The sequence below is a fragment of the Typopeltis vanoorti genome, chromosome 14, assembly GCF_054136105.1.
Source record: "Typopeltis vanoorti isolate ZY-2024b chromosome 14, IOZ_Tvanoo_1.0, whole genome shotgun sequence".
NCBI lineage: Eukaryota > Metazoa > Arthropoda > Arachnida > Uropygi > Thelyphonidae > Typopeltis > Typopeltis vanoorti.
The window spans coordinates 100,945,754-100,972,299 of record NC_143562.1 but is presented as its reverse complement, the minus strand read 5'-3'; the positions used below and the strand labels follow the sequence as shown (position 1 = coordinate 100,972,299).

At 37.6% G+C, this 26,546-nt stretch overlaps 1 protein-coding gene across 1 annotated transcript in view; it reads right to left on the bottom strand.

The window, feature by feature from the left end:
• The window catches only part of LOC150099804 (sodium channel protein para-like), a 1,646,355-nt gene that overhangs the window by 707,934 nt on the left and 911,875 nt on the right, over positions 1–26,546 (bottom strand). The gene's annotated exons all lie outside the window — the stretch shown is intronic.

Genomic DNA, 26,546 nt, shown 5'->3' with positions numbered 1-26,546 from the left:
AGGGAATTTTTCCCCTACATGGCAAGCAAGAGGAAGAATAATTATGGCAGGCCAACGCTAGTGGAAAGTCATGACAATAGCCTAATAGCTGCAAAGGATATAGTGGAATTATTGAACAAGCACTTTATCGGTGTATATCATACTGCTATAAATGATCTGGTACAATATATAGATGAGACGCAAGTATTAGGAGAATTGGAGGTGAAAGAAACAGAGGTGTATCAGATGTTGGTTGGGTTAGATGTGAATAAGGCTGTAGGAATGGATGACATATCACCATGTATTCTTAAGGAATGTTCATCACAGTTGGTTATGTCCTTAACTTGGTTATTTAATGAAAGCCTTGCAGTGGGTAGGGTTCCTAAGGGGTGGAAAGAAGGCAAAATAGTACCACTTCACAAGCATAGTTCTAAGACAGAAGTCTCCAATTATATGCCAGTCTGTGGTTAAGGTGTTGGAGAGATTGGTAAGGATTAGATTATAGAATTGGGTTGATGGACATAGCATTCTTTATGATGGTCCGCATGGATTTGTAAAGGGTAGGTCCTGTTTTTGTAATTTACTTGCATTTTATGATAAGGTGACGAGTGTGTTAGATAAGGGAGAATCATATACAGCGATTTTCTTAGACTTTGTAAAAGTGTTTCATAGATTACCACATGATAAGTTAGTGTAGAAACTGCAGCAGGTGGGAATAGATAGTATATTATTTAGATGGATCAGAGATTGGCTCACTAAACGATACCAGCAGGTTGTGTATGATGGAGCAATGTCTCAAAAAAGAAGGGTAACCAGTGGTGTGCCCAACGGATCTGTTCTTGGGCCCTGCTTTTAAATTGTTTGTAAACGATATATCATGTGGACTCAGTGGTGATAGTTATTTTCTGATGATGTAAAGTTGGGAATAATTATAAGTAGCACTGCTGATGTTGAATCCCTTCAGGAAGATTTGAATAGACTTTTTACTTGGACAAAAGAGTGGAACTGTAGTTTTAATATCAATAAGTGCAAGGTGTTGCATTTTGGAGTGCAGAAATATAAGGCTGTGTACTATATTGATGGTGCTATACTGCAGGAAGTGAGTGAGATTAGACAGCATATTGCTAGTGTTGCAAAGGCTGCACATCGTAGTGCTTGATAAGAAGTACTCTAACATGCAAGGATAAGAAGAAAGTAGTTGTGCCACTGTATGAGGCACTAGTCAGACTACACTTGGATTATTGTGCTTAGATCTGGTCACCTGGTTTTCAATGTGATGTGCAGACATTGGAGAAGATCCAAAGATGAATGACTAAGACAATATCATGAGTTTGGAATGCTGTCCGCATGGATTTGTAAAGGGTAGGTCCTGTTTTTGTAATTTACTTGCATTTTATGATAAGGTGACGAGTGTGTTAGATAAGGGAGAATCATATACAGCGATTTTCTTAGACTTTGTAAAAGTGTTTCATAGATTACCACATGATAAGTTAGTGTAGAAACTGCAGCAGGTGGGAATAGATAGTATATTATTTAGATGGATCAGAGATTGGCTCACTAAACGATACCAGCAGGTTGTGTATGATGGAGCAATGTCTCAAAAAAGAAGGGTAACCAGTGGTGTGCCCAACGGATCTGTTCTTGGGCCCTGCTTTTAAATTGTTTGTAAACGATATATCATGTGGACTCAGTGGTGATAGTTATTTTCTGATGATGTAAAGTTGGGAATAATTATAAGTAGCACTGCTGATGTTGAATCCCTTCAGGAAGATTTGAATAGACTTTTTACTTGGACAAAAGAGTGGAACTGTAGTTTTAATATCAATAAGTGCAAGGTGTTGCATTTTGGAGTGCAGAAATATAAGGCTGTGTACTATATTGATGGTGCTATACTGCAGGAAGTGAGTGAGATTAGACAGCATATTGCTAGTGTTGCAAAGGCTGCACATCGTAGTGCTTGATAAGAAGTACTCTAACATGCAAGGATAAGAAGAAAGTAGTTGTGCCACTGTATGAGGCACTAGTCAGACTACACTTGGATTATTGTGCTTAGATCTGGTCACCTGGTTTTCAATGTGATGTGCAGACATTGGAGAAGATCCAAAGATGAATGACTAAGACAATATCATGAGTTTGGAATGCTGGCTATGGAGAGAGGTTGAAGAAATGTGGATTGCAGAGTTTGGTGGACAGGAGGAACTGAGGGGATATGATAGATACGTTTAAGTTAGTGAGAGGATTTTATCAGATTAATCCAGAGGAGATTATAAAAAGAGTAGAAGGCAAGAGGGGGAAGAACCAGAGGTTATTCCTGGAGGTTATATAATAGTGTGGTGAAGAAGGGTGTGAGGAGTAGATTTTTTACATACATGGAGAATTTTCAGTAAATGGAATGCATTACCAGAATTTTAATGCAAGTAGTGTTAAGGATTTTAATATTTTATATGATAAATATGTTGTCAGTTGAATGAACCTCCCATGATGAGTTTGTTGACTCCATGGGGGGGGTAATAATAATAATAATAATAATGAATGCACAATTGCTGATCCAACAGCAATTGCTAATGCTCTTAGGGAGATTTTTGCTCAAACATCAGCAGCATCTTCTTATCTCCTGGAGATCCTTGTCCAAAAATGGAATGGAGAAAAACAACAAACTCTGTCTTCTTCAAACAGTACTAGAGAATTACAATATGCCATTTATGAATGTTGCTTTGTTTAAATTCTGTCATGTTGTACCATCATTTCATGTTTTGGTTAAATGATGCTAAACTGCTGTTGGAGCAGATAACATCTATTAGCAAATGATTAAACATCTGTTTCAAACTTCCATTATCAACTGTCCTGTACAACAGAATTTTCTGTAAGAATGTTTTTCCAGATACCTGACAAAAGGCAATCAGCATTGCCTTTCCTAAGCTTTCTAAGCCAGAACACAATCCAGAGTCACCAATCAATTATTGATCAACGTTGATCAACTGCTCAGACCAGCTGCTTGTACAAGATTCTGTAAAAAAAAAAAAAAAAAAAAAAAATGGTTAGCTCTCATCTTTTATGGTTTCTAGAGTGAAACAATCTTTTTTCCGGAACAATCTAGCTTCTGCATATACCATTCTACAACTGATCATTTAGTCCAGCTGGAAGCATTCATTAGAGATCTCTTCCTAGAATGCAAGCACTTAGCAATGATTTTCTTTGATAGGAAAAAAGCATCCTACATGCTTGGAGATTTGGAATACTGAAAGATCTACACAATTTTGGTCTCAGAGGGAATCTCCCTATTTTTATCAAGAATGTTTATCCAAATGGGAAATGCTTTCTCTCAACCATATGCTCGAGAGGAGAGAGTCCTCCTCTCGAGTATATGATCAAGATTTAGTGTTAAGTGTCACTTTTTGTTATCAACATACTTATCATATAGAATCTTAAAAATCCTTAACCCTCCTTGCATTAATAACACCTCCTCAAACTGTAAGTAATGCCCTCTATGTGGATGACTTTACCATCTTCTGTCATTAATATAATATGAGGGTCATAGAAAGACAGCTGCAGAAAGCAACTGAACATTTTTCAAAATGGGTGCTTGCACATGGGTTCAGATTTTCAGGACAGATGTGGCTTTAATCCTGACCCAGAATTCAGACTAGAACAAACTTTACTTCTTGTTGCACTAGAATCTAAGTTCTTGGGGCTCATATTTGAAAAGAAAGTTAGTTTTTCCCCTCATATATGTCAATTGCAAGGTAAGTGCCATAAAGCAATGAACATCCTTCACATCCATTTTTATCACCTCTTGGTGTGCTAAGAGATGTTCTTTGTTTCCATTGTACAGGGCACCACTGTTAAGATCAAAAACTGATTATGAGTTCCAAGTGTATACTTCTGCCAGAGAGCGAGAGGACCCTGTGATGGATAAACCTTACTCACCATCAACCCATAAGAATAACAAGTGGAGAATTTTGAATGTCAGTGATTCCTAGTCTGTACATCGAGTGAAATGAACCATCTTTGTTGCTTCAACATCAACAGCTGTCTCTATTATATGCTACTAAAATAAAATCTCTGCTACACCATCCCACATAACCAACTATTTTTTGCCTACCATGGGAGAAATTGTGCAATACCCATCAGACTACCATGTGACCCTTTTGTTTGGAAATATAAGCCCTTTTACAAGATCTAGATATTGAAGTATACAACAGATGCCACTAAATATACTTCCCCTGTGGCATTTATACATACCACCATGTGGCTTTTCTCTCTGATTTTGTGCCATTTTATACTTGATGCTTCAAAATCAGAGGCCCTAGTAGGATCTCCTGCTTTTTTTTTTTTTTTTTTTCAGTGAGCATAATATCTGCTAAGATCCCAGTAGAATGTAAAAACTTCACTGCTGAGCTGTACACAATAGAGATTGCATTAAACTACATAAGATTGCATTAATACCAAAGGTGCATAACATACACAGATTCCTTGAGTTCCCTACAGGTAATATATTTAGTGCTACAAAAACATCCAGGGCTTTCTCGTATCCAACATGGATGTGTGCTTCTGTTGGATCCAAAGCCTCAATGGGATTAAGGGAAATGAGGATGAAGATATTGCAGCTAAGTCAGCTCATTTCTCATGCTTCCACCATTTGCCTATAGCCTATACCAGTGTTTATCAACCCTTAGTCCATGGACCACAGGTGGTCCGTGACAATGGGGCAGGTGGTCCGCAGGCAGACTTAAATTAATTAAATAAATACATATTTTTTAATTATCCAAACAAAACAAATGAAAATTGAATGAGTAAGTAAAAATTATTGAAATCAAATGGAGACTTAAAAAAAAACCAACAAATAGTCAGAATGTTCAAAGGCAGAAGCAATAAAACTATATTGTTGTTCTCTTCATCCCTCTTTTATTATTCATCATTCTGCCGCTAAATTTGTAGCTGAAAAATGACAAATAATAAAAGAGGGGTGAGGTGAACAACAATATAGTTTTATGCCATAGACAGTATGGCAAGATTTCTTAAACACCAAAAAACTCCTTCCCGGGGCGGATCTCTCTGTTCTCCCCAGCTACGCCTCTGTAACTTCGTGGTCCGTAGAATTGTTTTAGGCATTTTACTGGTTCTTGGGTTAGAAAGGTTGAGAAACGCTGGCCTATACCAACAGATCATAAGACAGAAACTTCAATCCCAGTGTGTCACCACTGAATAGAGACACCAATAAGCTCCAACAAATCAATTCTTGAAATCAAATTGTGGCAGTCCAGTCTACACAGAGATTGCTTAGAGAAGGATATTCTCACTCAGATCCACATAGGTCATAGTCATCCTACACACTCTTTCCAGTTGAGGGGTGATGACATGCTTGTGTGTGTGATGTGTAAGACTAGATAACCATCATTTATATTTTAATTGAATGTCATAATTTTGTTATTGAGTACAGTCACAATTTAGTCACATTTATAAACTGTCTGAGCCCTATATACCAGATAGATTTTATCAGATTCATGAACTATTATTTCTGTTTTTAAATTTTTACAGAGCATTAACATTTATCACATTACATAAATTATGACATATTGTGTATACTGGTTTTATCAGTTCATCTTACTGTACATAAGATTTTCTATTTATGTATGCTTTTATGAATTTTTTACACTTATTTTAATAAGCCTTTTATATTTGTTTTTATAAACTGATTTTAAACCTGTTTATGAAAGTTATTATCTTGAGTACTGGCACAGAATAGCCATTGCTATCTTTCCACCATTAAACCCAAAACAAACTAACAACCAAAATCACTTTTTTGTTCATGTTTGCTTGATTCTGGCTTGATGCAATTTATTATTATTGTTATTATTGTTAGCATTAACATCTGACCTCCATAGAGTCAGAGACCAAAGTGGGTGGTACACACTATCACACACAAAGCTCATCCAACCATGTCTTAAACTGATTCAAATTCACAACACACTTAGGCAATGAATTCCACTCACCAACCACTCTACATGCAAAGAACCTGCTATTCACTCCTTTGCTCACACCCCCTCCTTCTACAGTTTCCAGGGATGACCAAGTGGCCATCCCTGGAAACTGTTGAAATGTTGAAAAAGTTGAAATGGAATGCCAACAAGCATTCTATTTCAACCTGGTAACAGCTCCTGACAAACTTATATGTCTCAGTCATACCCCCTCCCCTTCTATTCATAAGTAATTCCCGTGGGAAAGGCACTTTTTTACCCATTATTAATGTCTGCATGCACCTATCACTGTTTTATGATCCCTGATGATGGCAATGTAATGTTATCTGTTGTAATTTCTTGAAAAATACTCATATATTATTATAATATTTATATTCAATACAAAACATACACAGCAAATATTGCAAAAATCAAATGCAGATATTACATTTTTAGCAAATTACATACACATTTGACATGGCACATTATCTTATATTTTATATAGATAGATATATTGTTGTACATTTGCAGTACTAGGACATGAAATGTTTCTTCTAAGATAAAAAAAAATCTACTTAGTCTTAAAATATTTTAAATTTGTTTTCATTTGTATTCCACGGCCCTCCTCAACAAAAGTAACGGCTCCCAAGGGGGGGCGGGGGCTTGGTCCACAGTTTGGGAATCGCTGATCTAGGAATTCGAGCTTTATCATCATTCTACTGTTTAGCTTCCATACTGATCAGGTACATGCCCTAGATGGTTGCACAGTGGTCATCACCCTGCATCAGTGATGGTTTAGTGAGGGATTATACAATATATATATGTGGTTCATATGTGCTGAAAGACGTAAGTGATATACATGTAAAGGATTTATGCGCTGTTCAAGTTGTAACAGTATTTATGGCTACGATAGGTAGTAATCTACGAGGATGGCCTGAAAAGTTCTCGACCTAACAATGAAATAACAAATTCATAATTTCAAAATTATTTTTATTTGCCAACATAATCTCCCTTAAAACTAATGCATTCCAGGGATGCTCCAGTGCCACTATCCCCTCCCTGAGTGGTTCTCAGTAAAATCTGCAAAATACCCCTCTACAGATGCAATCACCTCTTGATTCAAAGAAAAATGATGACCAGCGAGAACAGTTTTAGTTTTGGGAAGAGATAGAAGTCAGAGGGAGTGAAATCTAGTGAATAGGGTGGATGTTCCAGTAATTCATAGTGCAGATCCCTTAATTTTCCCATTGCCAAAACACCTTTGTAGGCAGTTTATTTTTCACTTGGTTAGAATATAATAAATTTAGTTTAAACCTTTATCCAAGTGTGAGCAAACACAGTTTGCACCTGAAAGTATCTTCAGGACTGGGGTAAGGTGGTGCAACACCAGGGCGATTCCTTGCAGACGTGGAGCAAGCTACCAACACTCCTATCTCAGTATCTCCCAAATGCAAAACACATCTCCTTGCAGATATGTCTAATGTTATGCATTAAGGGAAGGGCCACTACCCAGTCTAGTTTCGACCTTTATTGAGGTCTCTTCAGTGGGAGCCAGGCCCAAGTGGAGATACCAGGCAGAAGCATTAGCAAGGTCATCTCTACCTATAGCAGTTGCCAAATGGTGTGTCACCTTTTTAATAAATTACTCTGGATTTAGAGAAAGATGTTGAAAGTTTATTTTTCACTTGGTTAGAATATAATAAATTTAGTTTAATCCTTTATCCAAGTGTGAGCAAACAAAGTTTGCACCTGAAAGTATCTTCAGGACTGGGGTAAGGTGGTGCAACACCAGGGTTATTCCTTGCAGAGGTGGAGCAAGCTACCAACACTCCTATCTCAGTATCTCCCAAATGGAAAACACATCTCCTAGCAGATATGTCTAATGTTATGCATTAAGGGAAGGGCCACTACCCAGACTAATTTCGACCTTTATTGAGGTCTCTTCAGTGGGAGCCAGGACCAAGTGGCAACTCCTATAGGCAACACCATTTGGCAACACCTATAGGTAGAGAAGACCTTGCTAATGCTTCTGGCTGGTATCTCCACTTGGGCCTGGCTCCCACTGAAGAGACCTCAATAAAGGTCGAAACTAGTCTGAGTAGTGGCCCTTCCCTTAATGCATAACATTTGACATATCCGCAAGGAGATGTGTTTTGCATTTGGGAAATACTGAGATAGGAGTGTTGGTAGCTTGCTCCACCTCTGCAAGGAGTCGACCTGGTGTTGCACCACCTTACCCCAGTCCTGAAGATACTTTCAGGCACAAACTTTGTTTGCTCACACTTGGATAAAGGATTAAACTAAATTTATTATATTCTAACCAAGTAAAAAATAAACTTTCAACATCTTTCTCTAAATCCAGAGTAATTTATTAAAAAGGTAGCACACCATTTGGCAACTCCTATAGGTAGAGATGACCTTGCTAATGCTTCTGGCTGGTATCTCCACTTGGGCCTGGCTCCCACTGAAGAGACCTCAACAAAGGTCGAAACTAGTCTGGGTAGCGGCCCTTCCCTTAATGCATAACATTAGACATATCTACAAGGAGATGTGTTTTGCATTTGGGAGATACTGAGATAGGAGTGTTGGTAGCTTGCTCCACCTCTGCAAGGAGTCGCCCTGGTGTTGCACCACCTTACCCCAGTCCTGAAGATACTTTCAGGTGCAAACTTTGTTTGCTCACACTTGGATAAAGGATTAAACTAAATTTATTACCTTTGTAGGCAGTTGTATTGTCCTGATGAAAGATGATTTTTTTCTTCTGCAAACCGGGTCTTTTCTCATGAATTTTTTCATCTAGTCTGGTTAAAAGATTGGAATAATATTCCCTGGTTATTGTTTTACCCTTTACAAGATAATTAATAAACAAAATGCCTTTAGCATACCAAAACACCGTTGCCATGACCTTTTCTGCTGATGGAACCGACTTTGTCTTCTTTGGCGCTGAACAACCGGCTTCTGTCCACTGTTTTGACTGCTGTTTGGATTCTGGTGTATAATAGTGAATCCATGTCTCATCCATAGTAATAAATCGATGCACAAAATCAGTTTTATTCTTGCTAAAATGCTCCAAGCACTGTTAAGAGATTTTCATTCAAGTGCGTTTTTGATTTGCTGTGAGCAAGCATGGTACCCATCTTGCACAAAGCTATTTCATTTGCAATTCTACATGCGAAATATATCCTACACATTCTTTTGAAATGCCAATAGTCTCAGCAATTTTGCACACTTTGACTCGCTGGTGATCCAATACCATATCGTGTAGTTGATCAATGATTTCTGGTATTTATACACTTTTTGGATGTCCTTCATGTGGATCATCTTCAAGGCTGGTACGACCATGTTTAAACTCGGCAGCCCATTTCTTAACTGTCAAAAATGAAGGAGAAACGAGCCCATAAACATTTATGAACTTCAAATGAATTTCTTTTGGCCTTAAACCTTCTTTTACAAAGAATTTTATAACTGCACGATACTGAATTTTATCCATTTCAAGGGATAAAGACAACACCTTTGCTTCAGACAGCTGTATCAAACAAACTACTCAGTATCATGATTTGATATTTCACATGGATGCTTATGACAGATGTACCAACTTAGAAAAAAAAAAATCTTGCCGATAGTGTTGCCATCTATGGTGAAGACAGAGAACTTTTCAGACCACCCTCATATTCATGAGGTTTAGTAAGTTACGTTCTTCCAATCTGTTTTCATACTCCACATTCCAAAGTCCAATTATCACTTTGAATCTTCTCTGGGTTCCTGGTTTGTTTATTCTCAATTGATTCTTGTCTGAGGCAATTTTTTAGTATTATTGTGATTAACATCTGACCTCCATGAAGTCAGAAACTTATCGTAGTAGGTACATACTATCTCACACAAGGCTCATCCAACCATGTTTTAAACCGATTCAATGTGTCTACATTCACAACACACTTAGGCAATGCATTCCACTCAAAACCACTCTACATGCAAAGAATCTGCTCTCACTCTTTTGTTAACCATCTTCTTATACAGTTTCTAGGGATGGCCTTTTGTTCTATCTTGCTTCTCCCATTCTATGAAAAATTTCTTCCATATTAACCTGGTAAGTGCTCCTGACCAATTTATATGTTTCAATAACATGCCCTTCTGCCTCCTCCTATTCATAAGGCTTTGTAAATTACTTTTTTTCAATTAGATTAGACTTCATACTCCTATTCCAGAGACCAGTCACCACCTTTGTAAATATTCTCTGGACTCCCTCTAATATACCTTTATCTCAATGAAAATCAGGTAACCAAATCTGTGCATAATAATCCATATGAAGACTGATAAGCCCTTATACAATAGAATTACAATCTCTTTATTTCTGCACATCAAGGTCCTTCTCGCAGAAAGGTTCATACGTTGGTTGCACATGATTACTAAATAACTTAAGGAATTCACAATATATACTGGAATATAAATTAAAATAAACTTTAATATATACTTGATATATTTCAGAAATGTCACGTTGCTATCTTCATGGGAACATAAGATTAAGACACATGCACACAAGCACTAAAAACAGCAAATGAGGTAGAAGCGAGGAAACTACTATTTTTCGTAAAGTCCTGATGGTGCCCCCTTGTGGCCTATATTAGGTATTCTTGGCCATTGGGCTGAAGTTCTCAAGATATACGTCTCCCAAATTTGGGGCAGTCTCATGCATCCAAATTTGTTGAGGGTTGGCATGTTTCTTAAGGCTAAGGCTGATTCCCTGAATAGTCTTTCAAATTTGTTCTTGCTGGGGTGTATTACGTGGCTTTCTTCCACCGTATTCTGTGGCGTGTATCCAGAGCATGGTCTGCAAGCCTAGGGTGGCTGTACTGGTGAAAACGGATGTAGTCCTTGTGTTCTGAAATTTTGATATTTGCTGTCCTGCCTGTTTGGCCAGGTAGGTCTAAGGGAAGTGGTTGGTCTTTAGTGGAGCAGATAAGGGATGTCTATTTTCTATATGGTCTGTAACAAGAGGTCAGGTCACGTTTATTCAGGATTTTGGTAATTTTTTCCGAAGTGCCCCGGATGTAGAGAATGGTGATGGATTTAGAGTAATCTTATTTGTAAAGGGGTGGGGGGGGCTGTGGTTTGTATGTTTTAATATTTTTTCGATTTTTTTGGGGGGTTGTAGCCATTGGCTGAAAAAAGTGTTAAGGATGCGATTTAGTTCAGTGGTTAGGGCATTGAACAGATTAGATTAGCCCTGTTGTATAGTGTCTTAATAACTCCATATTGTTGTGAGGGGGGGGGGATTGTTGGTGAATGTACCTGCCTGTATGGGTGGGTTTTTTATAAACTGAGAAAACCATGGTTCCATCAGGCTGGCAGGTGATTAGTGTGTCTAGGAAAGGGAGGCTGTTGTTTTCCTCTTTTTCCAGGGTGAACTTGATTCTGGGGTGTTGGTTGTTTAAGTGCATTAAGAAGAAGAGGAGTATATCAGAACCATGTGGCCAAATAGCGAACACATCATCAATGTAGCGAAGCCATATGGTAGGTTTTTGTGGGGGCTGAGTTTAAGGCTTTTTCTTCAAAAGTCTCCATAAAGAAGTTGGTCAAGGCTGGGGAGAGTGGTGAACCCATGGTTGTCCCCTCTATCTGTTTTGTAGAATTTTCCCTGCCAAACGAAATAGCCTGAGTTCATTGTGAACTGAAATAGTGCTGAGATATCGGGGTGGAATTTGGCTTGGATGAGCTCTAAAGTTTCCTTGAGTGGGACATTTGTGAATAAGGAGGAGACGTCAAAACTGACCATTATGTCAGTATGTTGTGGAGTGTAAAGTTTTCTACACTGGCTTTGAAGTGGGCTGAGTTTTTTATGTGTGATGGTGTGTTGCCAGTATAGCGTGTGAGCGCTTTGGCTAAATATTTGGCTAATTTGTACGTGGGGGAATCAGTGCCATCCACTATGGGACGTAATGGCACATTTTGTTTATGTATTTTTGGGAGGCCATATATATACGGGGGGGGGGCATCTACAGTTAAAAGGTTTTAATTTGTTAGTAGTTAGTAACTTCCACAGGACAAGAAGTTACCTCCTTAAGGAGCCTATGGAGGTTTCTAATTTGTGAGTTGGTGGGATTGTATTCAATGGGGAAGTAAGTAGCCCGATTTAATAATAAAGCATTAAGCTTACCTGTGTAGTCAGTATGGATGAGTACCACCATGGCGTTCCCCTTATCCGCTTTTGGTAATTACTATTTCTTTGTCTTTCTTCATTTCCTGTAGAGCCTGATATTCACTATTGGATATGTTGGTTTTTGGTGGTCTTGCTACATCCAGTCTAATATTGTTGGCAATGTGGTTTGGAAGGTGGCAGATACTGCATTCAATCTGGATCATAATTTCTTTGGCAGGTATTTTTCTAGGAGCAATGGCGAAATTGTGGCCATGTGCAAGAGCGTTGAGTGTTTCAGGCTTCAAAATCATGGAAGAAAGGTTGACTGCCATGTTGAGTGCTAGTTTTAGTTTGGAGGTAGAGTTCTTTTTTTAAATGATCAAATTACTTGATATGTCGACTCAGTATTTTCTCAAATTCTTTATCCTTTATATAGGAGATATATAGAGGAGATTTATATATATAATCCTTTATCTAGGAAAACGCACTTTTTCAGCCAATGGCTACAACCCCCAAAAAATACTAAAACCAGTAAACCACAGCCCCCCCCCCCCTTCACAAATAAGATTACTCTAAATCCATTACCATTCTCTACATCTGGGGCACCTCGGAAAAAATTACCAAAATCCTGAATAAACATGACCTGACCTCTTGTTACAGACCATATAGAAAATAGGCATCCCTTATCTGCTCCACTAAAGACCAACCACTTCCCCTAGACCTACCTGGTGTATACCAGGTCCCTTGCAGCTGTAAGCTGTCCTACTTTGGCCAAACAGGCAGGACAGCGAATATCAAAATTTCAGAACACAAGGACTACATCCATTTTCACCAGTACAGCCACCCTAGGCTTGCAGATCGTGCTCTGGATACATGCCACAGAATATGGTGGAAGAAAGTCACAGTAATACACCCCAGCAAGAATAAATTTGAAAGACTATTCAGGGAATCAGCCTTAGCCTTAAGAAACATGCCAACCCTCAACAAATTTGGATGCATGAGACTGCCCCAAATTTGGGAGACGTATATCTTGAGAACTTCAGCCCAATGGCCAAGAATACCTAATATAGGCCACAAGGGGGCACCATCAGGACTTTATGAAAAATAGTAGTTTCCTCGCTTCTACCTCATTTGCTGTTTTTAGTGCCTGCGTGCACGTGTCTTAATCTTATGTTCCCATGAAAATAGCAACATGACGTTGCCGAAATACAGGAAGTATATATTAAAGTTTATTTTAATTTATATTCCAGTATATGTTTTGAATTCCTTAAGTTATTCAGTAATCACATCAAAGTCCTCTACATCAATGCAATTATCCTATATTGTGACTTCACAACATGTACAATTTGGCTGCTGAATTTCAGGTCAGTGTCCACCACCACTCCCTGATCTTTCATCTCTACCTCCTTGAAAGTTCACCAACTAAGTGTATACTTTGCATCTCATCATTGCATAATACCAAATTTCAAAACCTTACACTTTGCAACACTGAATTGAAAGTCCCACTTACCTTCTCATTCATACAATCTATTCAAGTCCTCCTGTAAGGCCACAAATCTGCTTGACTGCATATTGTTCTCCCCAGTTTGCATCATCTATAAACATTGCATATTAACAGTTAAACCCCATTCCAATATCATTAATATATAAGCTGAACAACAATGGCCCTAATACAGATCCCTGCAGCATACCACTAGAGACTTTTGTCTTTTGGGATACTGCACTCAATAAAGAACTTTCTGATATCAATCTAACGGCTAGTCATTGATCCAACTCATAAGTCTGTTATCTCATCGAATTCATTTTAATTTATTGTACAGCTTGTCATGTGACAATTTATCAAAAGCTTTTGTATATGTATATATATCTCCCTTGTTCAACACATATATCACTGCAGCTTGTGAGTCACATGCAACTCTTTGACATATAATACATGGCTTGCAGAAATATGTTGGCTGAGCTCCTTTTTTGCATCATAATTAATATAACAGGTAAATAAAAAATTTTCAAGCTTTATAATTCTTTACAAGGTATAAACTGAGAGTCCAGTGGATTAAAACGTAAGTTTAACATTCATGGTGAGTAAATATATTTAAGAATTTAAATGGTAATTTGAATGCTAGATTTGGGTCAGAGATTAAAAGATTTTTTAAATGAGCAAGGTTTATAGAGGAATTGTGCTGGAGAATCAGTAATCGTACAAGCCTGTGCTGACAGTGTTAATTTTAGTGGGTGTAGCTTGCAATCATGTGATTGTGGCATGTGTGGTCATGTTACAGGCAGAATGTTAGTGTGATACGCACTGTAGAGTTTGGGTGCATTGCACGTATTGAAGCTTACTGTTTCTTTCCACTGTAAAATTTTTTTAGAAGTACCTTTGAAAATTTTGTAAAGGAAGATTGTGTCATCAAATTGTAAGCAAGAGTAAGTAAGTATAAAAATGAAGACAGAAATTTTAACCAAAAGTAAGAGGAAGATTTTGCATTCACCATGAAAGGAGGTAAACCTTTAAGTTTTATCTGCAATGCGTCACTCAGTCATTACAGATCCAGTAACTTGAAATGCCACTATGAAGCAAATCACAAAACTTGTAATCTGATTATCCACATAAAACAGAATTGTGGAAAAACAAGTAAAATGTATTAAACTCATCAATAAATAGCCAGCAGACACTGTTGACAATGTTCTGTAAGGAGGCCAATACAATGATAGAAGCTAGTTTTGTTATATCATGGAATACCATTTGCATAAATGCCCATATTTTGATGGTGAATTTGTTAAGAAGAACATAGCTGAAGTTGTTACACAGTGTTAGATCCAAATAATGCAAAACTTGAGTGACTAATAGCACAAACACCACAAACATGACTAATAGCACAAACACTTCATGCTACACTACAGAGAGGCATATTTCCCAAATCAGTGCTGTTGTTGCAGGCAAAATACAAAATGATTGAAAGAATTCCATTGCATTCAGTTTAGCTCTTGATGAATTTACAAACATATAAGACAACCCACAACTAGTGGTATTTGTTTGTTATGTTTCCTCTAATGTAACTGTGAAAGGAGAGATGTGAAAGGAAATGTGTCAGTGTTGCAACAGATGAGCACCTGCCATGGTAAGGGAAAAAGGAAGGATTAATTGCGCTTATGAAAAGTGATTCCAGCTTTCTAGAGTTTCTACCAATTCATTGCATTATTCATTATGAACACCTGACAGCTGATATTTCAAGTATGAAGATGTTATGAAATCTGTTCTTGAAATTATCAGTTTCATACACTTAAATAGTAAGACCTACCGGGAGTTCAAAAATTTTATTGAAGAACTGGAGCTTGAAGATAAACCCAGCGATGTCTCTTTCTGCTGCATTTTGTGGTGGCTGTCAACCAGTAATATCTTAAGTAGGTTTGTAGATCTGTTGGAGCCAATTATTACTTTTTTTGAAGAAAAAATTCTATCCTGAACTGGAAAATGATGAATGGATGCAAGATCTAATGTTCCCTTCTGATATAATGAATCATTTACAAAATCTAAAGGAAGGATAAGATTATTTCCGATCTTACTCAGACAATTTTCAGTTTTCAGAAAAAAAATAAGAGTTTTTCAAAGAGGCATATAGTCAGGAAAGTTAAATTACTTACCCAGTCTTAAAAAAAGAGTAAATAGATTTCCTGATATTGAAATAAAAAACCACAAACTGAAAGAATGCAGATATATTACAAGGACTGCTTGATCATTTCCTAGACAGGTTTAAGACGTGTAGAAACTGAAGCTTTGCTTTCTTGTAAATCCATTCATGGTTGATGTGATCAATGATGGTTGTCCAATTCTTGAACCTTCTTAAGGTTCAAGACAGCACAACACACACAGAGGTTTTCAGCACAACACACTGCTGTGAATAACTGTACTGTATAATGAAGTTTGTGAAGTCAAAGCATTGTGAAATCCTTACAAATCAACACCTGACAGAGCTAATCCATACTGCATTGACAACACATCAGCCAGATTTTCAACAATTCACAGCCAAGATGGAGACTCACAAGACCTCTATTAGCAGTAAATAGCTTGATAATTGTAACAATGCCTGTTTGTGTCATAAAAATATTATGATAAGACTATGATTTCATAAGGTGGTAATTAATTAAAATATTTCTAATTTTATTGCTCTACATATTTTCCTCCATATTTTGACCAGATATTTACTAAGGACAAATAACTATCATTAAAAATATCTGCTTTTATCCCTTTTATTTTTATTTTTTGCAGTCTCATTGAATGTTAGTGAAATGCAAATTTGCATATTTTTCTTAATGTTTTCATAGTTCAATACCATATTGAATATGCTCAGAACATTTGATATATATGTGTACTAGGTAATTTTTGAATAAAAATTAGTTTAAAAACTACATACACGAATAAATATTATTATGTACAGGTATTTCCTAATATTCATTTAAAATTTTTTTAACAACATGTGTAATGTAAACAATAAAAACCTGTGCAATACTTGTTCATGTCTTGTAGCTCTCAAACATCTGAAGTTTACTGTATGTGGTTCTTATGTTAAGCAGGTTTGGCACCTCCTCTTATAGTTTGTAAGCAATTGGAAAAACATGATCTCGCTTTAAGAAATACATGCTGATAATCATACAAAATACTGCTGTTATTTCTGTATTTTAGTTTTCCCTAATCTCTCCAATACCTTTACCACAACTCTGGATATACAGCTTGTCCTGTATAGCTCCAGCTTTATCACCAGTTTCATTCAATTTTACCTTCTTTCCTCTCCCTTGGGACCTGTGCTGTTGTATGACTCTTATTTAACACTTCATGCCAATGTTTCTTCCAACTCCCTGGAATATTCTCTTAAGACATGTGGTGATATGCCATCAAACACTCTCACTTATTGACATCAAGCTTATTTATTTCCTAATATATCTCTCCTGCTCACTCACATTTAAGCCATCTTCTCCTATGTCCTCTTGTCCACTTGAGTTTCTCATGATTTCAACCTGCTAAGGATGAAATACCCTTATAAATTGTTCACTGAATACCTCAACTATGTCTTCTGTAGCTGTTACTATTATACTATTTTCATCTATTAACATCATCTAACCATAATCATTCTTCCTTCTACTTGCTATGTGTCTGAAAAACTTTCCAAGGTTTTTCTTGTCCTGATTTGAAATTTTTGTTCACACTGTAATTTTTTATATTACCACATGTTTCGATAGATAATGCACACCTAATGTATAACGTGCACCCCAACATTTTCATCGCTCCTTTTGATGTATAGATAATGGGCATGTGCCAACTAGCAGTAGAGTTAGGAAGTACAGACAGAGGAGGGAGGAATTTTTTAAAAGCAATTGCATTGTTAGTAGCAATGGTCGATTATTCTGTACATACTGTTATAAAATATTTCATAAAATAAATCATTATTCGTTTATATTTTGTTATTAGATCTGAATTACCCATGGAAGACAGAAGTACTTCTCGGAGAAAATACGACACAGTGCAGTTCAAGCTTGAAGTGGTAGAAGTAGCAAAGGAAAAAGGGAATCGTGAAGCTGTAGATTGTTCAGTGTTGGAGAAAATAGTTTGTGAATGGCGAAAGGCTGAAACAGTCCTGAAATGTTTACATACAAGGAAATGTGCTATGAGGTTTAGAAGGTGCTTGTGGCCAACCATAGGGAAAAAACTGTTTGATTGGGTTGTTAGTGAAAGAGCTAAAAGTATGAGAATATCTACTGTCAGTATGTTGCGGGAATTGAAAAGAATTGCGCAAAACGATAATATAAATGATTTCAAGGAATTTTGGGTTTTTGGATTTACGAAATTTCATTTGTTTCTGAGAGAAAACTTGTGTGGGGTTGATGCTTGTCACTTTGGGAATATGGATGAGGTTCCCGTAAGTTTTGACATGCCTAGTTCTAGGACTGTGAATCTCAAGGGAGCAAAAGAGATTTCAGTTGCTACAGCGGGGCAAGAAAGGTCTTACTTTACCATGGTTCTCTGCATAACTGCAGATGGTTCCAAACTGCCACCAATGGTGATTTTCAAAAGAAAGACTGTTCCAGAAGGGTTGTGATTCCAAAGATATTATTGTTACTGCTAATGATAAAGGTTGGATAAATTCCAAGGTTATGAAATTTTGGTTGGAGAATGTGTGGTGAAAGAGAAAAATGGCATTTTTCAACTCAGAAACTTTGTTAGTGTTAGATTCGTGTAGGGCACACACACAGCAGAAGTTAAAATAATTGTAAGTATTCCAAATTGGCCCTCATTCCAGGTGGTTAATAAAATAAAAACTCCAACCCCTTGATCTTGCAATAAATAAACCATTCTAAGACAATTTGTGGGCTAAGTGGGAAGACTGGATGATGAATGGCATCCATGAATATAAAAAAACAGGGCAGATGAAAAGAATGTCATATAAAGATATAGTTACGTGGATTGTAGAAAGTTGAGCTGCTCTAAGTGAAAACTGTGTTAGAAATGGTTTCATTAAATCACAAGGGAATGCAGTAGTGTCCGGTGACAATGATTTTGAAGCTGAAGAACTAACAAACGAAATTTTTAATGCAATTGATTCTTTCAATATTGAGTCTGATGAAGAATTTTTTGGATTTGAATAGTGTAATGTTCAATAAATATTAAGTAATACTTCTACCTTAGTTTTGTTATTACATTTGATTTACCTCTCATACCTTTCTAATGTATACCGTGCATGTTCATTTTTAATGAATTTAGACTCTTTTTTGTATAGATAACGAGCACGTTATATATTGAAAAATCCAGTATTATTATTATTCAAGCCTCCATGGAGTCAAGAGACTCATCGTGGGAGATCCTTCCTAGGAAACACAAAGTCTATCATACCACTCCTTGAACTCATCTACCGTATTAGCTCTCACCACTCTATCAGACAATGCATTCCATGGTTCAACCACTCTCCATGCAAAGAAACCACTCCTCACCTTCTTGCTCACAGCTTCCTTTCATACCTTGCAGGGATGCCCATTGTCATCACTCCTTCCCTCTGTTCCACCAAGCAAAAGAACTCCCCAGTGTTGACCTGTAATTACCTCGCAACAGTTTAAAAGTCTAAATCATATCACCTCTCCTTCTTCCATCTACCAAACTCTGCAGCCATATTCCCTCAGCCGATCCTCATAACTAATATTGAACAGTCCTGAAACTATCTTTGTTATCCACATCTGTACCCTTTCCACAATTAATTTATCCCCTTCAAATCCTGGGGACCAAATTTGAGAATAATAGTCTAAGTGTGGTCTGATCAGGGTCTTATACAATGGAATGATAACTCTTTTATCTCTGCAGGTCGGCGTCTTTCTCAGTAATGCAGCAATCCTCTGGGTTACCTTCACCACGTTTGCAATATGTTCCCTGAATTTCAGTTTTCTATCAATCATCACTCCCAGAAGACATCTCATCTTCCCTACTTCCACCGGTACAGCTCCTCCAATCGAGTATGTAGCCTCCCATCGATGTATCCCAAACTTCAAGACTTTACATTTTACTGCATAAAACTGACATCCTCAATCATTTGCCATCTGTCTAGTTTATTCAAATCCACTTGCAGGGCTGCCACAACTGTACTTTTACTAATAACCGTTCCCAGCTTCACATGATCTGCAAACAACTGAATATCCTGTTGCAATCCATTGACAATGTCCTTGACATACAGGTTAAACAATACAGGTCCTAACTGGATTTAGGATTGGCTGTCTCATAGGTATCAGAGAGTTGTGTATGGTGGGGCAATATCAAGGAAGCAGAAGGTACAAGCGTGGTTCCACATTGCTCAGCAGACTAACCCAACACTAAACCCATGTGCTGTAACTTAAATAGCAGCTTATCATATGGCACCCTGTCAAATGCCTTTGTAAAATCCAAAAAAATGGCAGTGTATGCCTTTCCCTGATCAACTGCTTTTGTTACTTTATTATAAAAGGCAATCATATTACTTAAGCAAGAGCACCCCTTAACAAATTCATGTCGATTCTCACAGATAACATTTTCCTCATCTGCCCAACTCTGTATATAGTCCCTCACTAATTTCACCAAGACCTTAACAACTACTGATGACACACAAACTGGCCTATAATTAGACACTTCCAGTCTGCTAGTACTCTTATGCAATGGCATTATCTTACCTTCCTTCCATTCCTTGGGTACCTCTCTTGTAGTCAGAATTTCATTGAAAAGCCAGGTCAACGGAGCTGTCACTTCTTTAGCACATTCTCTCAAAACACGTGGTGAAATACCATCCAGTCCCACTGCTTAACTGACATCCAGAGTACTCAGTATTTGGAATACACTCTCCTCTTGCACCTCTAAACCTGCCCTACCGTTATAATATTAAAATCTTCTCCAGGGTGAAATACTCCAATAAAGTGCTCATTGAACAACTCCACTATATCCTCTGAATCTGTCGCTCTGTTCCCATTTTTATCCCACAATATCATTCTTCCACAATCATTTCTCCTCCTACTGGCCACATAGCTAAAAAATTTCCTAGGATTTTTTCTGGATCTTAGTGCCAATCTCTTCTCATATTCCAGTTTTGCCTTCCTCACCATACTAGTCACTCTCCTGGCCTGAGTTTTATATTCTACATGCATCTGCTCTCCACTTCTCTCTTTATATGTCTTCCATAATCTCTTTTTCACCTGCAGTTGCTGTTTGATATTGTTTGTCATCCACTTTACACCAAACTGTGTCTGCGTTTTCACTTGTGGAATACAGCTTAATATTGCTGCTAACAAATGTTCCTTCACCATTTCCCAAGCACTAATGATATCCTGGCCTTCCAATTCCACCCTCCATGGAACTACCCTAAGTTGACATCTAAGACTGCTATAATCACCCCCTTATAATTCCACATATGTTCCCTTTTTCTTTGATACTCCTGCATGTCTATTCATCTTCCATGTCAAACCACATGGTCACTCTCTCCAACTGGAGGGAGAGATGTCATCTCAGTTATTATCAGCACTTCTGATGCATTGACCAAATCCAAAACTCGTGTTCCCTCTATTCCATGTTGCCTAAGACATTTATCCCTCAAGAATTCTAGAAATTCCATTCCCTTATTACTATATGCATTTTCCTCTTCTTCTTGCACTTGCCAAGCTCATTTGCCTAAACATCTCCTGCTCTCCACCCTTTGTACTCCTTGGCTTGTAGCAACACCCCACTAAATATCCTGTCTTGCCCACCTCTACCTTACACCATATGCTTTCAAAACCATTACTGTCACTGCCTTCCAAATCCTCCACTCTTAGAGGACATAAGTCATCACTTATCATAAGCAGTGCTCGACTACCACATTTTCTCCTCCCAAAAAATGCTGTATACTGCTAATTCTATTTCTATTACTATATCATCTTCCATCAATGACATCTCAGTGATCCCAATAATCTTCGGTCAGGCTGATGCTATCAGTGCAACCAATTCATCTCCTTTATTACGGATACTCCTGGCATTAGTATAAAGCATAAAAATGCTTTTGCATCAGGACTCAGTGTTACCTGGTGTCGTTCCCCTTCCCTGAAGCACCTATTCCTATATGAGGCCACCCCTGCTACCACCCCCCCCCTGGGAATTCTAGTTTCCGTGCATTGACACACCAACTCATTCAGAAAACAGCGATCTCTACAGATGTCTGCATCCTTCCTCATTCAAGTGCAAGTAGTCTCTTGTATACAGTTCCTTTCTGTTCTCAAATGCCCTCGAAGCATCCACATATTCCAATCCTCTCTTCTGATACATTCTAGCTATTCTGCTATTCATTATTACTGCTCTTCTACTAAGCTCCTCCTTATCATACCTGAGTAACACACACTAACTTTCCTCTCTGCATTTTCTTTTGTACAACCTCAAGCACGAATCTCAGATCTCTCACCATTCGATTTAAACTGCCTCTCAGTCATTCATGCCCACCATCACAATCATTTCATCCACCCTTTCACCCTGCTTAATTGCCATAGCCACACTTTCTATCATTCCTCCAGGCAAACACTCCTCTGGCATCCCCATTTTACTGTTCTTACTAACCGAATGATCTTCCTGACCTGCTCTTTATATTCCTCTTTATATACCATTATTCATCTTGTACTGATTCCACAGTTATACACTTCTAAACTTGATGCTTAATCCTTTTATTCATCCATTTGATATCTACTTTATTTATTATTTACATCTTCACAATACATTCCCACATTGATGTCGTTAAATATCTTTTGGTCAGTTCCAACACAGCATTTATCTCTCTCCACTTAACCTCTCATTTCATGCCATAGCTCCAAGCTATCTCTTAAGCTTTTCATAATCACCAGTGTTGTAATTCCACATATATCCTTTTCTGACAGGTCGTATGGCTAGCCACTTCATGATCACTCTTAACAACTGGAGAGAAGTGTGAAACCCCAATCGAAATCATATCCTCTGATGAAATGATCAAGTTCACACCTGAAACTCTCGAACCTAATGTATTCTTTATTCCATACTGCCTAAGATAGCTGTCTCTCAAGAAATTCATTTTCTTTATTCCCAAATGCTACATCTTAATTTCAATCTATAATGCCATAATTCAAATCACATTTGATAATTAATAATCAAACTTGACTTCTTCCAGGGCCAGTGCAAGCAGGTGGGCAAGATGTATGTCACACAATGCAGTGGCACACCCAGGGAGGGGGCCAAGGGGCCCTGCCCCCTTCCTCAAAAAAAGGAAAAAAACACTAGAAAATTTTCCAAAAATCTTTTCCTAATTAAAATTTATATTGTGTCGTGTCTTCTTTTTCTATACTACTTATGAATTAGTGGTCACGTAAGGTGGGAGTACTCTATAGCTCTCAGGAATCACGGCCACTGTTGAACGAGAGGTTAACAAAGTATTACTCCGTCAGACCAAGCACTACTTCATTTGCCTGAGATGGGATAAATTATTATTGGAGGATACAGAGGATTTTATTTTGTTGAAAGTTTTTCCACTTGGTTATACTATAAATTAAAGATGCCAAGAAATTATTATTATCATCATTATTATTATTATTCGTGACACCTCCAAGGAGTCCAAAGACTCATCGTGGGAGGACACCTACTGTACAACTCTCCATCTCCACCACTACATCGAACCTCTACTATCAATCATCTACATCAACAAGTATTTTTTGTCTGTAAATTGCATGTGTTCTAAAGGGCCAATTTGTCTGTATGTGGGATGAAAAATCTGAGTTTCTAGGAGAAAAAACCCTGCTACTTCCGTATGAGATCGGCTAACTCACCTTCAATTGAAAAAGTCCATATAAATATTCCTCCCATCACGATGAGAATAGAACCTAGGTCTTTTTCCAATCGAAGGGCGCAACATACCGTCGTTCTTCCAATTGTGCCACGGAGGTGCTTTCTTTACCAAATGACCAAACCAAGAATTAAACCAAGAATTACATTCTTGGTTTAATCCTTATGCACAGTGGTGAGACCAGCTATGATGTATGCTATAGAAACAGTGGCCCTGAGGAAAAATAACACCAGCAGGATGGAGGTAGCAGAGATGAGATTGCTTAGGTGAATGTGTGATGTGACCAGAAAGGAACGTCTGAGAAATGACTATGTAAAGGAGTGGTGAAAGTCATGAACTTAGGAGCTAAGATACAGGAGGCAAGGTTGAGATGGTTTGGTCATGTGATGAGGAGGGAGGACAAGTATGTGGGAAGAAAGGTCATGCAGATGGATGTGCAGGGGAGGAAGAAGTGGGGGTAGACAAAAGAGATGGGGGAGCTGGTGGAGAAGGACCACATGACAAAGAGATTAGATGTGGATACAGCCCAAGACAGGAGGAAGTGGAGGAGACTCACTAGAAACAGTGACCATACTTAAGTGGGATAAGCTGCAGAAGAAGATGATGAAGTGTAATAATTACAGACATGTATAATGCTATGCATTATGGGAATGGTCACTACCCAGACCAGTTTCAACCTTTATTGAGATTTCATCAGTGGGAGCAAGACACAGAAGTGATAATCAAGGTTGAAGTAATGCAGAAGTCATATTTCCATATACAAGTAAGCAAAAGGTGTCACTCCTTATTACTATAATAATCTGGATTAAAGATAGAAGTTGAAAGTTTTTTCCACTGGTTTATACTATAAATTAAAGATGCCAAGAAATTATATTTTTGGTTTAATTCTTTATCCAAGTGTAAGTAAACAAAGTTTGCACATAAAGTAACTTTTTGACCAGGCAACTTGTATATAGAGGCTAATGGCTTCACATAACTTGCCTTATTATCCTATAATGCAAAGCACATATCCTCACGGATGCATTATGGGAATGGTCACTACCCAGATTGGTTTCGACCTTTATTGAGTTGAAAAATAAAGGGGTGTTTATCATAGACCCAGAATAGTTAGGATAGGGGTGGAAGAGAGCCTGATAGTATTAGGAGAAATAAAAGATAGACAGAAAAAAGGCCTCAGCTCTTTTATATTATCATATAACTAAAATCCATCAGTTTTCCTTTTTCACCAATCTCATATAGATGAACAACTAAAAGACAAATTGAAACTAAAGCATGAAACTAAAGATGACTGATACCCAGGTGCGCAGCCTTACCTGAGTTAACTGCCTTGAGTTGGCCTTCTCTGCATGGGATTGCTCAACAGTCATCCCTGCAATTGACTATGGAACTAGTTAAAAAATCTCTCATAGCAAGCATATACAGAGTTTTATCCCCCCCCCCCCATGGTGAATATTGCAATAATGTGGGTGGTCTACACCATCTAGTCAAAATTTTGATATCTCCTAAAATGCTTCTTTCTAAATACAAAAATTGTTTGACCGAACAATGAAATTTCCACAGTACAATATATAAATCATTTGGATGTCATATTGTGGGTTTTCAAATCCATGTTTCTTTCTAACCTTCGATAAATGGTATTTTAATTCATTAATCATAAAAACTAAAATTTTCTTACCATTGCAGACAGGTGGTGGGTACTGCAAAAATAAAAAAAAAACCTGTTCTGTTGTAAATAATGGAATGCCTAACACATTACATAATCTGTTCCAAATACGCAAGGCAAGAGGACAGCTGTAGAATGCATGTTCTATTTCCAATTGGTAACAGATGTCACAGATTGGATCTCCAATGTTAAAATACCTCCATTTGATGGTAATGACTGGAAGGCAGCCATATGCAATTCTCCAAGCAAAGACACCTCCCGTTAGGGTGTCTGTGGAACTTCAATAAGTTATGAAACAAAGTATTGTTTTCAGTACCCAACTGTAGAAGTTTGCGGTGAAAGAGATTAAAGATTTCTTTATACCAAATTTTACTTTTTTTTTTCATGGAAACAATGTCATTGCCAAAGTGTTGTAGCAGTCTTAGAGTTAAGCACAAAGTGTTGTAGTATTCAGGAACAATCTCAGCTTTGTGACCTTTATAATAATTTACTCCAAACAGGGTAAGATGAAAGCACAAGGAGAAGGTCTGCATGTGTGATTGGTCTGCAATATTTTATGGATTTTTGAGGCTGTATGTATTGCTTAAATAGCAGAATTTTAAGACTGGAAGCCCAAATCCTCCATGCTTCTTTGAAAGTTGAAGAAATTCCATTTTAACTTCTTGGTATTGGCTGGACCAACAAATTGCACAGGCTTACTATACAATTGCTTTTCTTCAGCTTCTGTGATGTCTGTAATATTTATTATGTATAACTGAGCAGGGGAGATTATGGTTTTGAGTAATAGGGCCACTTTCCTTTTCTTCTAAAGCCATAGTTCTCAAAACCATAATCTTCCCTGCTCAGTTGTGCATAATAAATATTACAGTCTTCTATGGTTTCAATTGTTCTTGTATGTAAGTTCTTGAACTGGGGTGCGCAGCAGCTAGGTTCTTGTTCCTGCACCCTCTTAGTACCTGGTGGGGAAGCTAAAGCTGCTATCGACCAAATGCAAGTGATCAAACTAAAATGCTCCAAAATTCCTGCCCTAAAGGATCCTCCACCTGGGGCCAAGCCTAAAAATAATATAATTTAATATTGAAGGTTTCTCCAGTGTCAAGCAAGATCTCATTGCAAATATTTGCAGAGATAATGACTGTGATGTACTCTGCCTACAAGAAACTCACAAAGGGGAAGGTGCTGCAAGACCTTACATCCATGGCATATAACTCATCAAAGAGATACCCCATGATAAATATGGTAGTGCAATATTTACAAAAGAAAACTTAATTCCATCATCCATTGACTCAACGAACAACAGAAACATGGAGATTATTAGAATCATATATAAAAATATCTCAATCGCCTCAGTTTATAAACCACCAGAAGAAGCTTTCTCCTTTCCTGACATCCTCCTCAATAATAATGCATGCATGACTAATGTTGTATTAGGTGACTTTATCAGCCATAGTATTAGCTGAGGTATACAAAGTCCAATG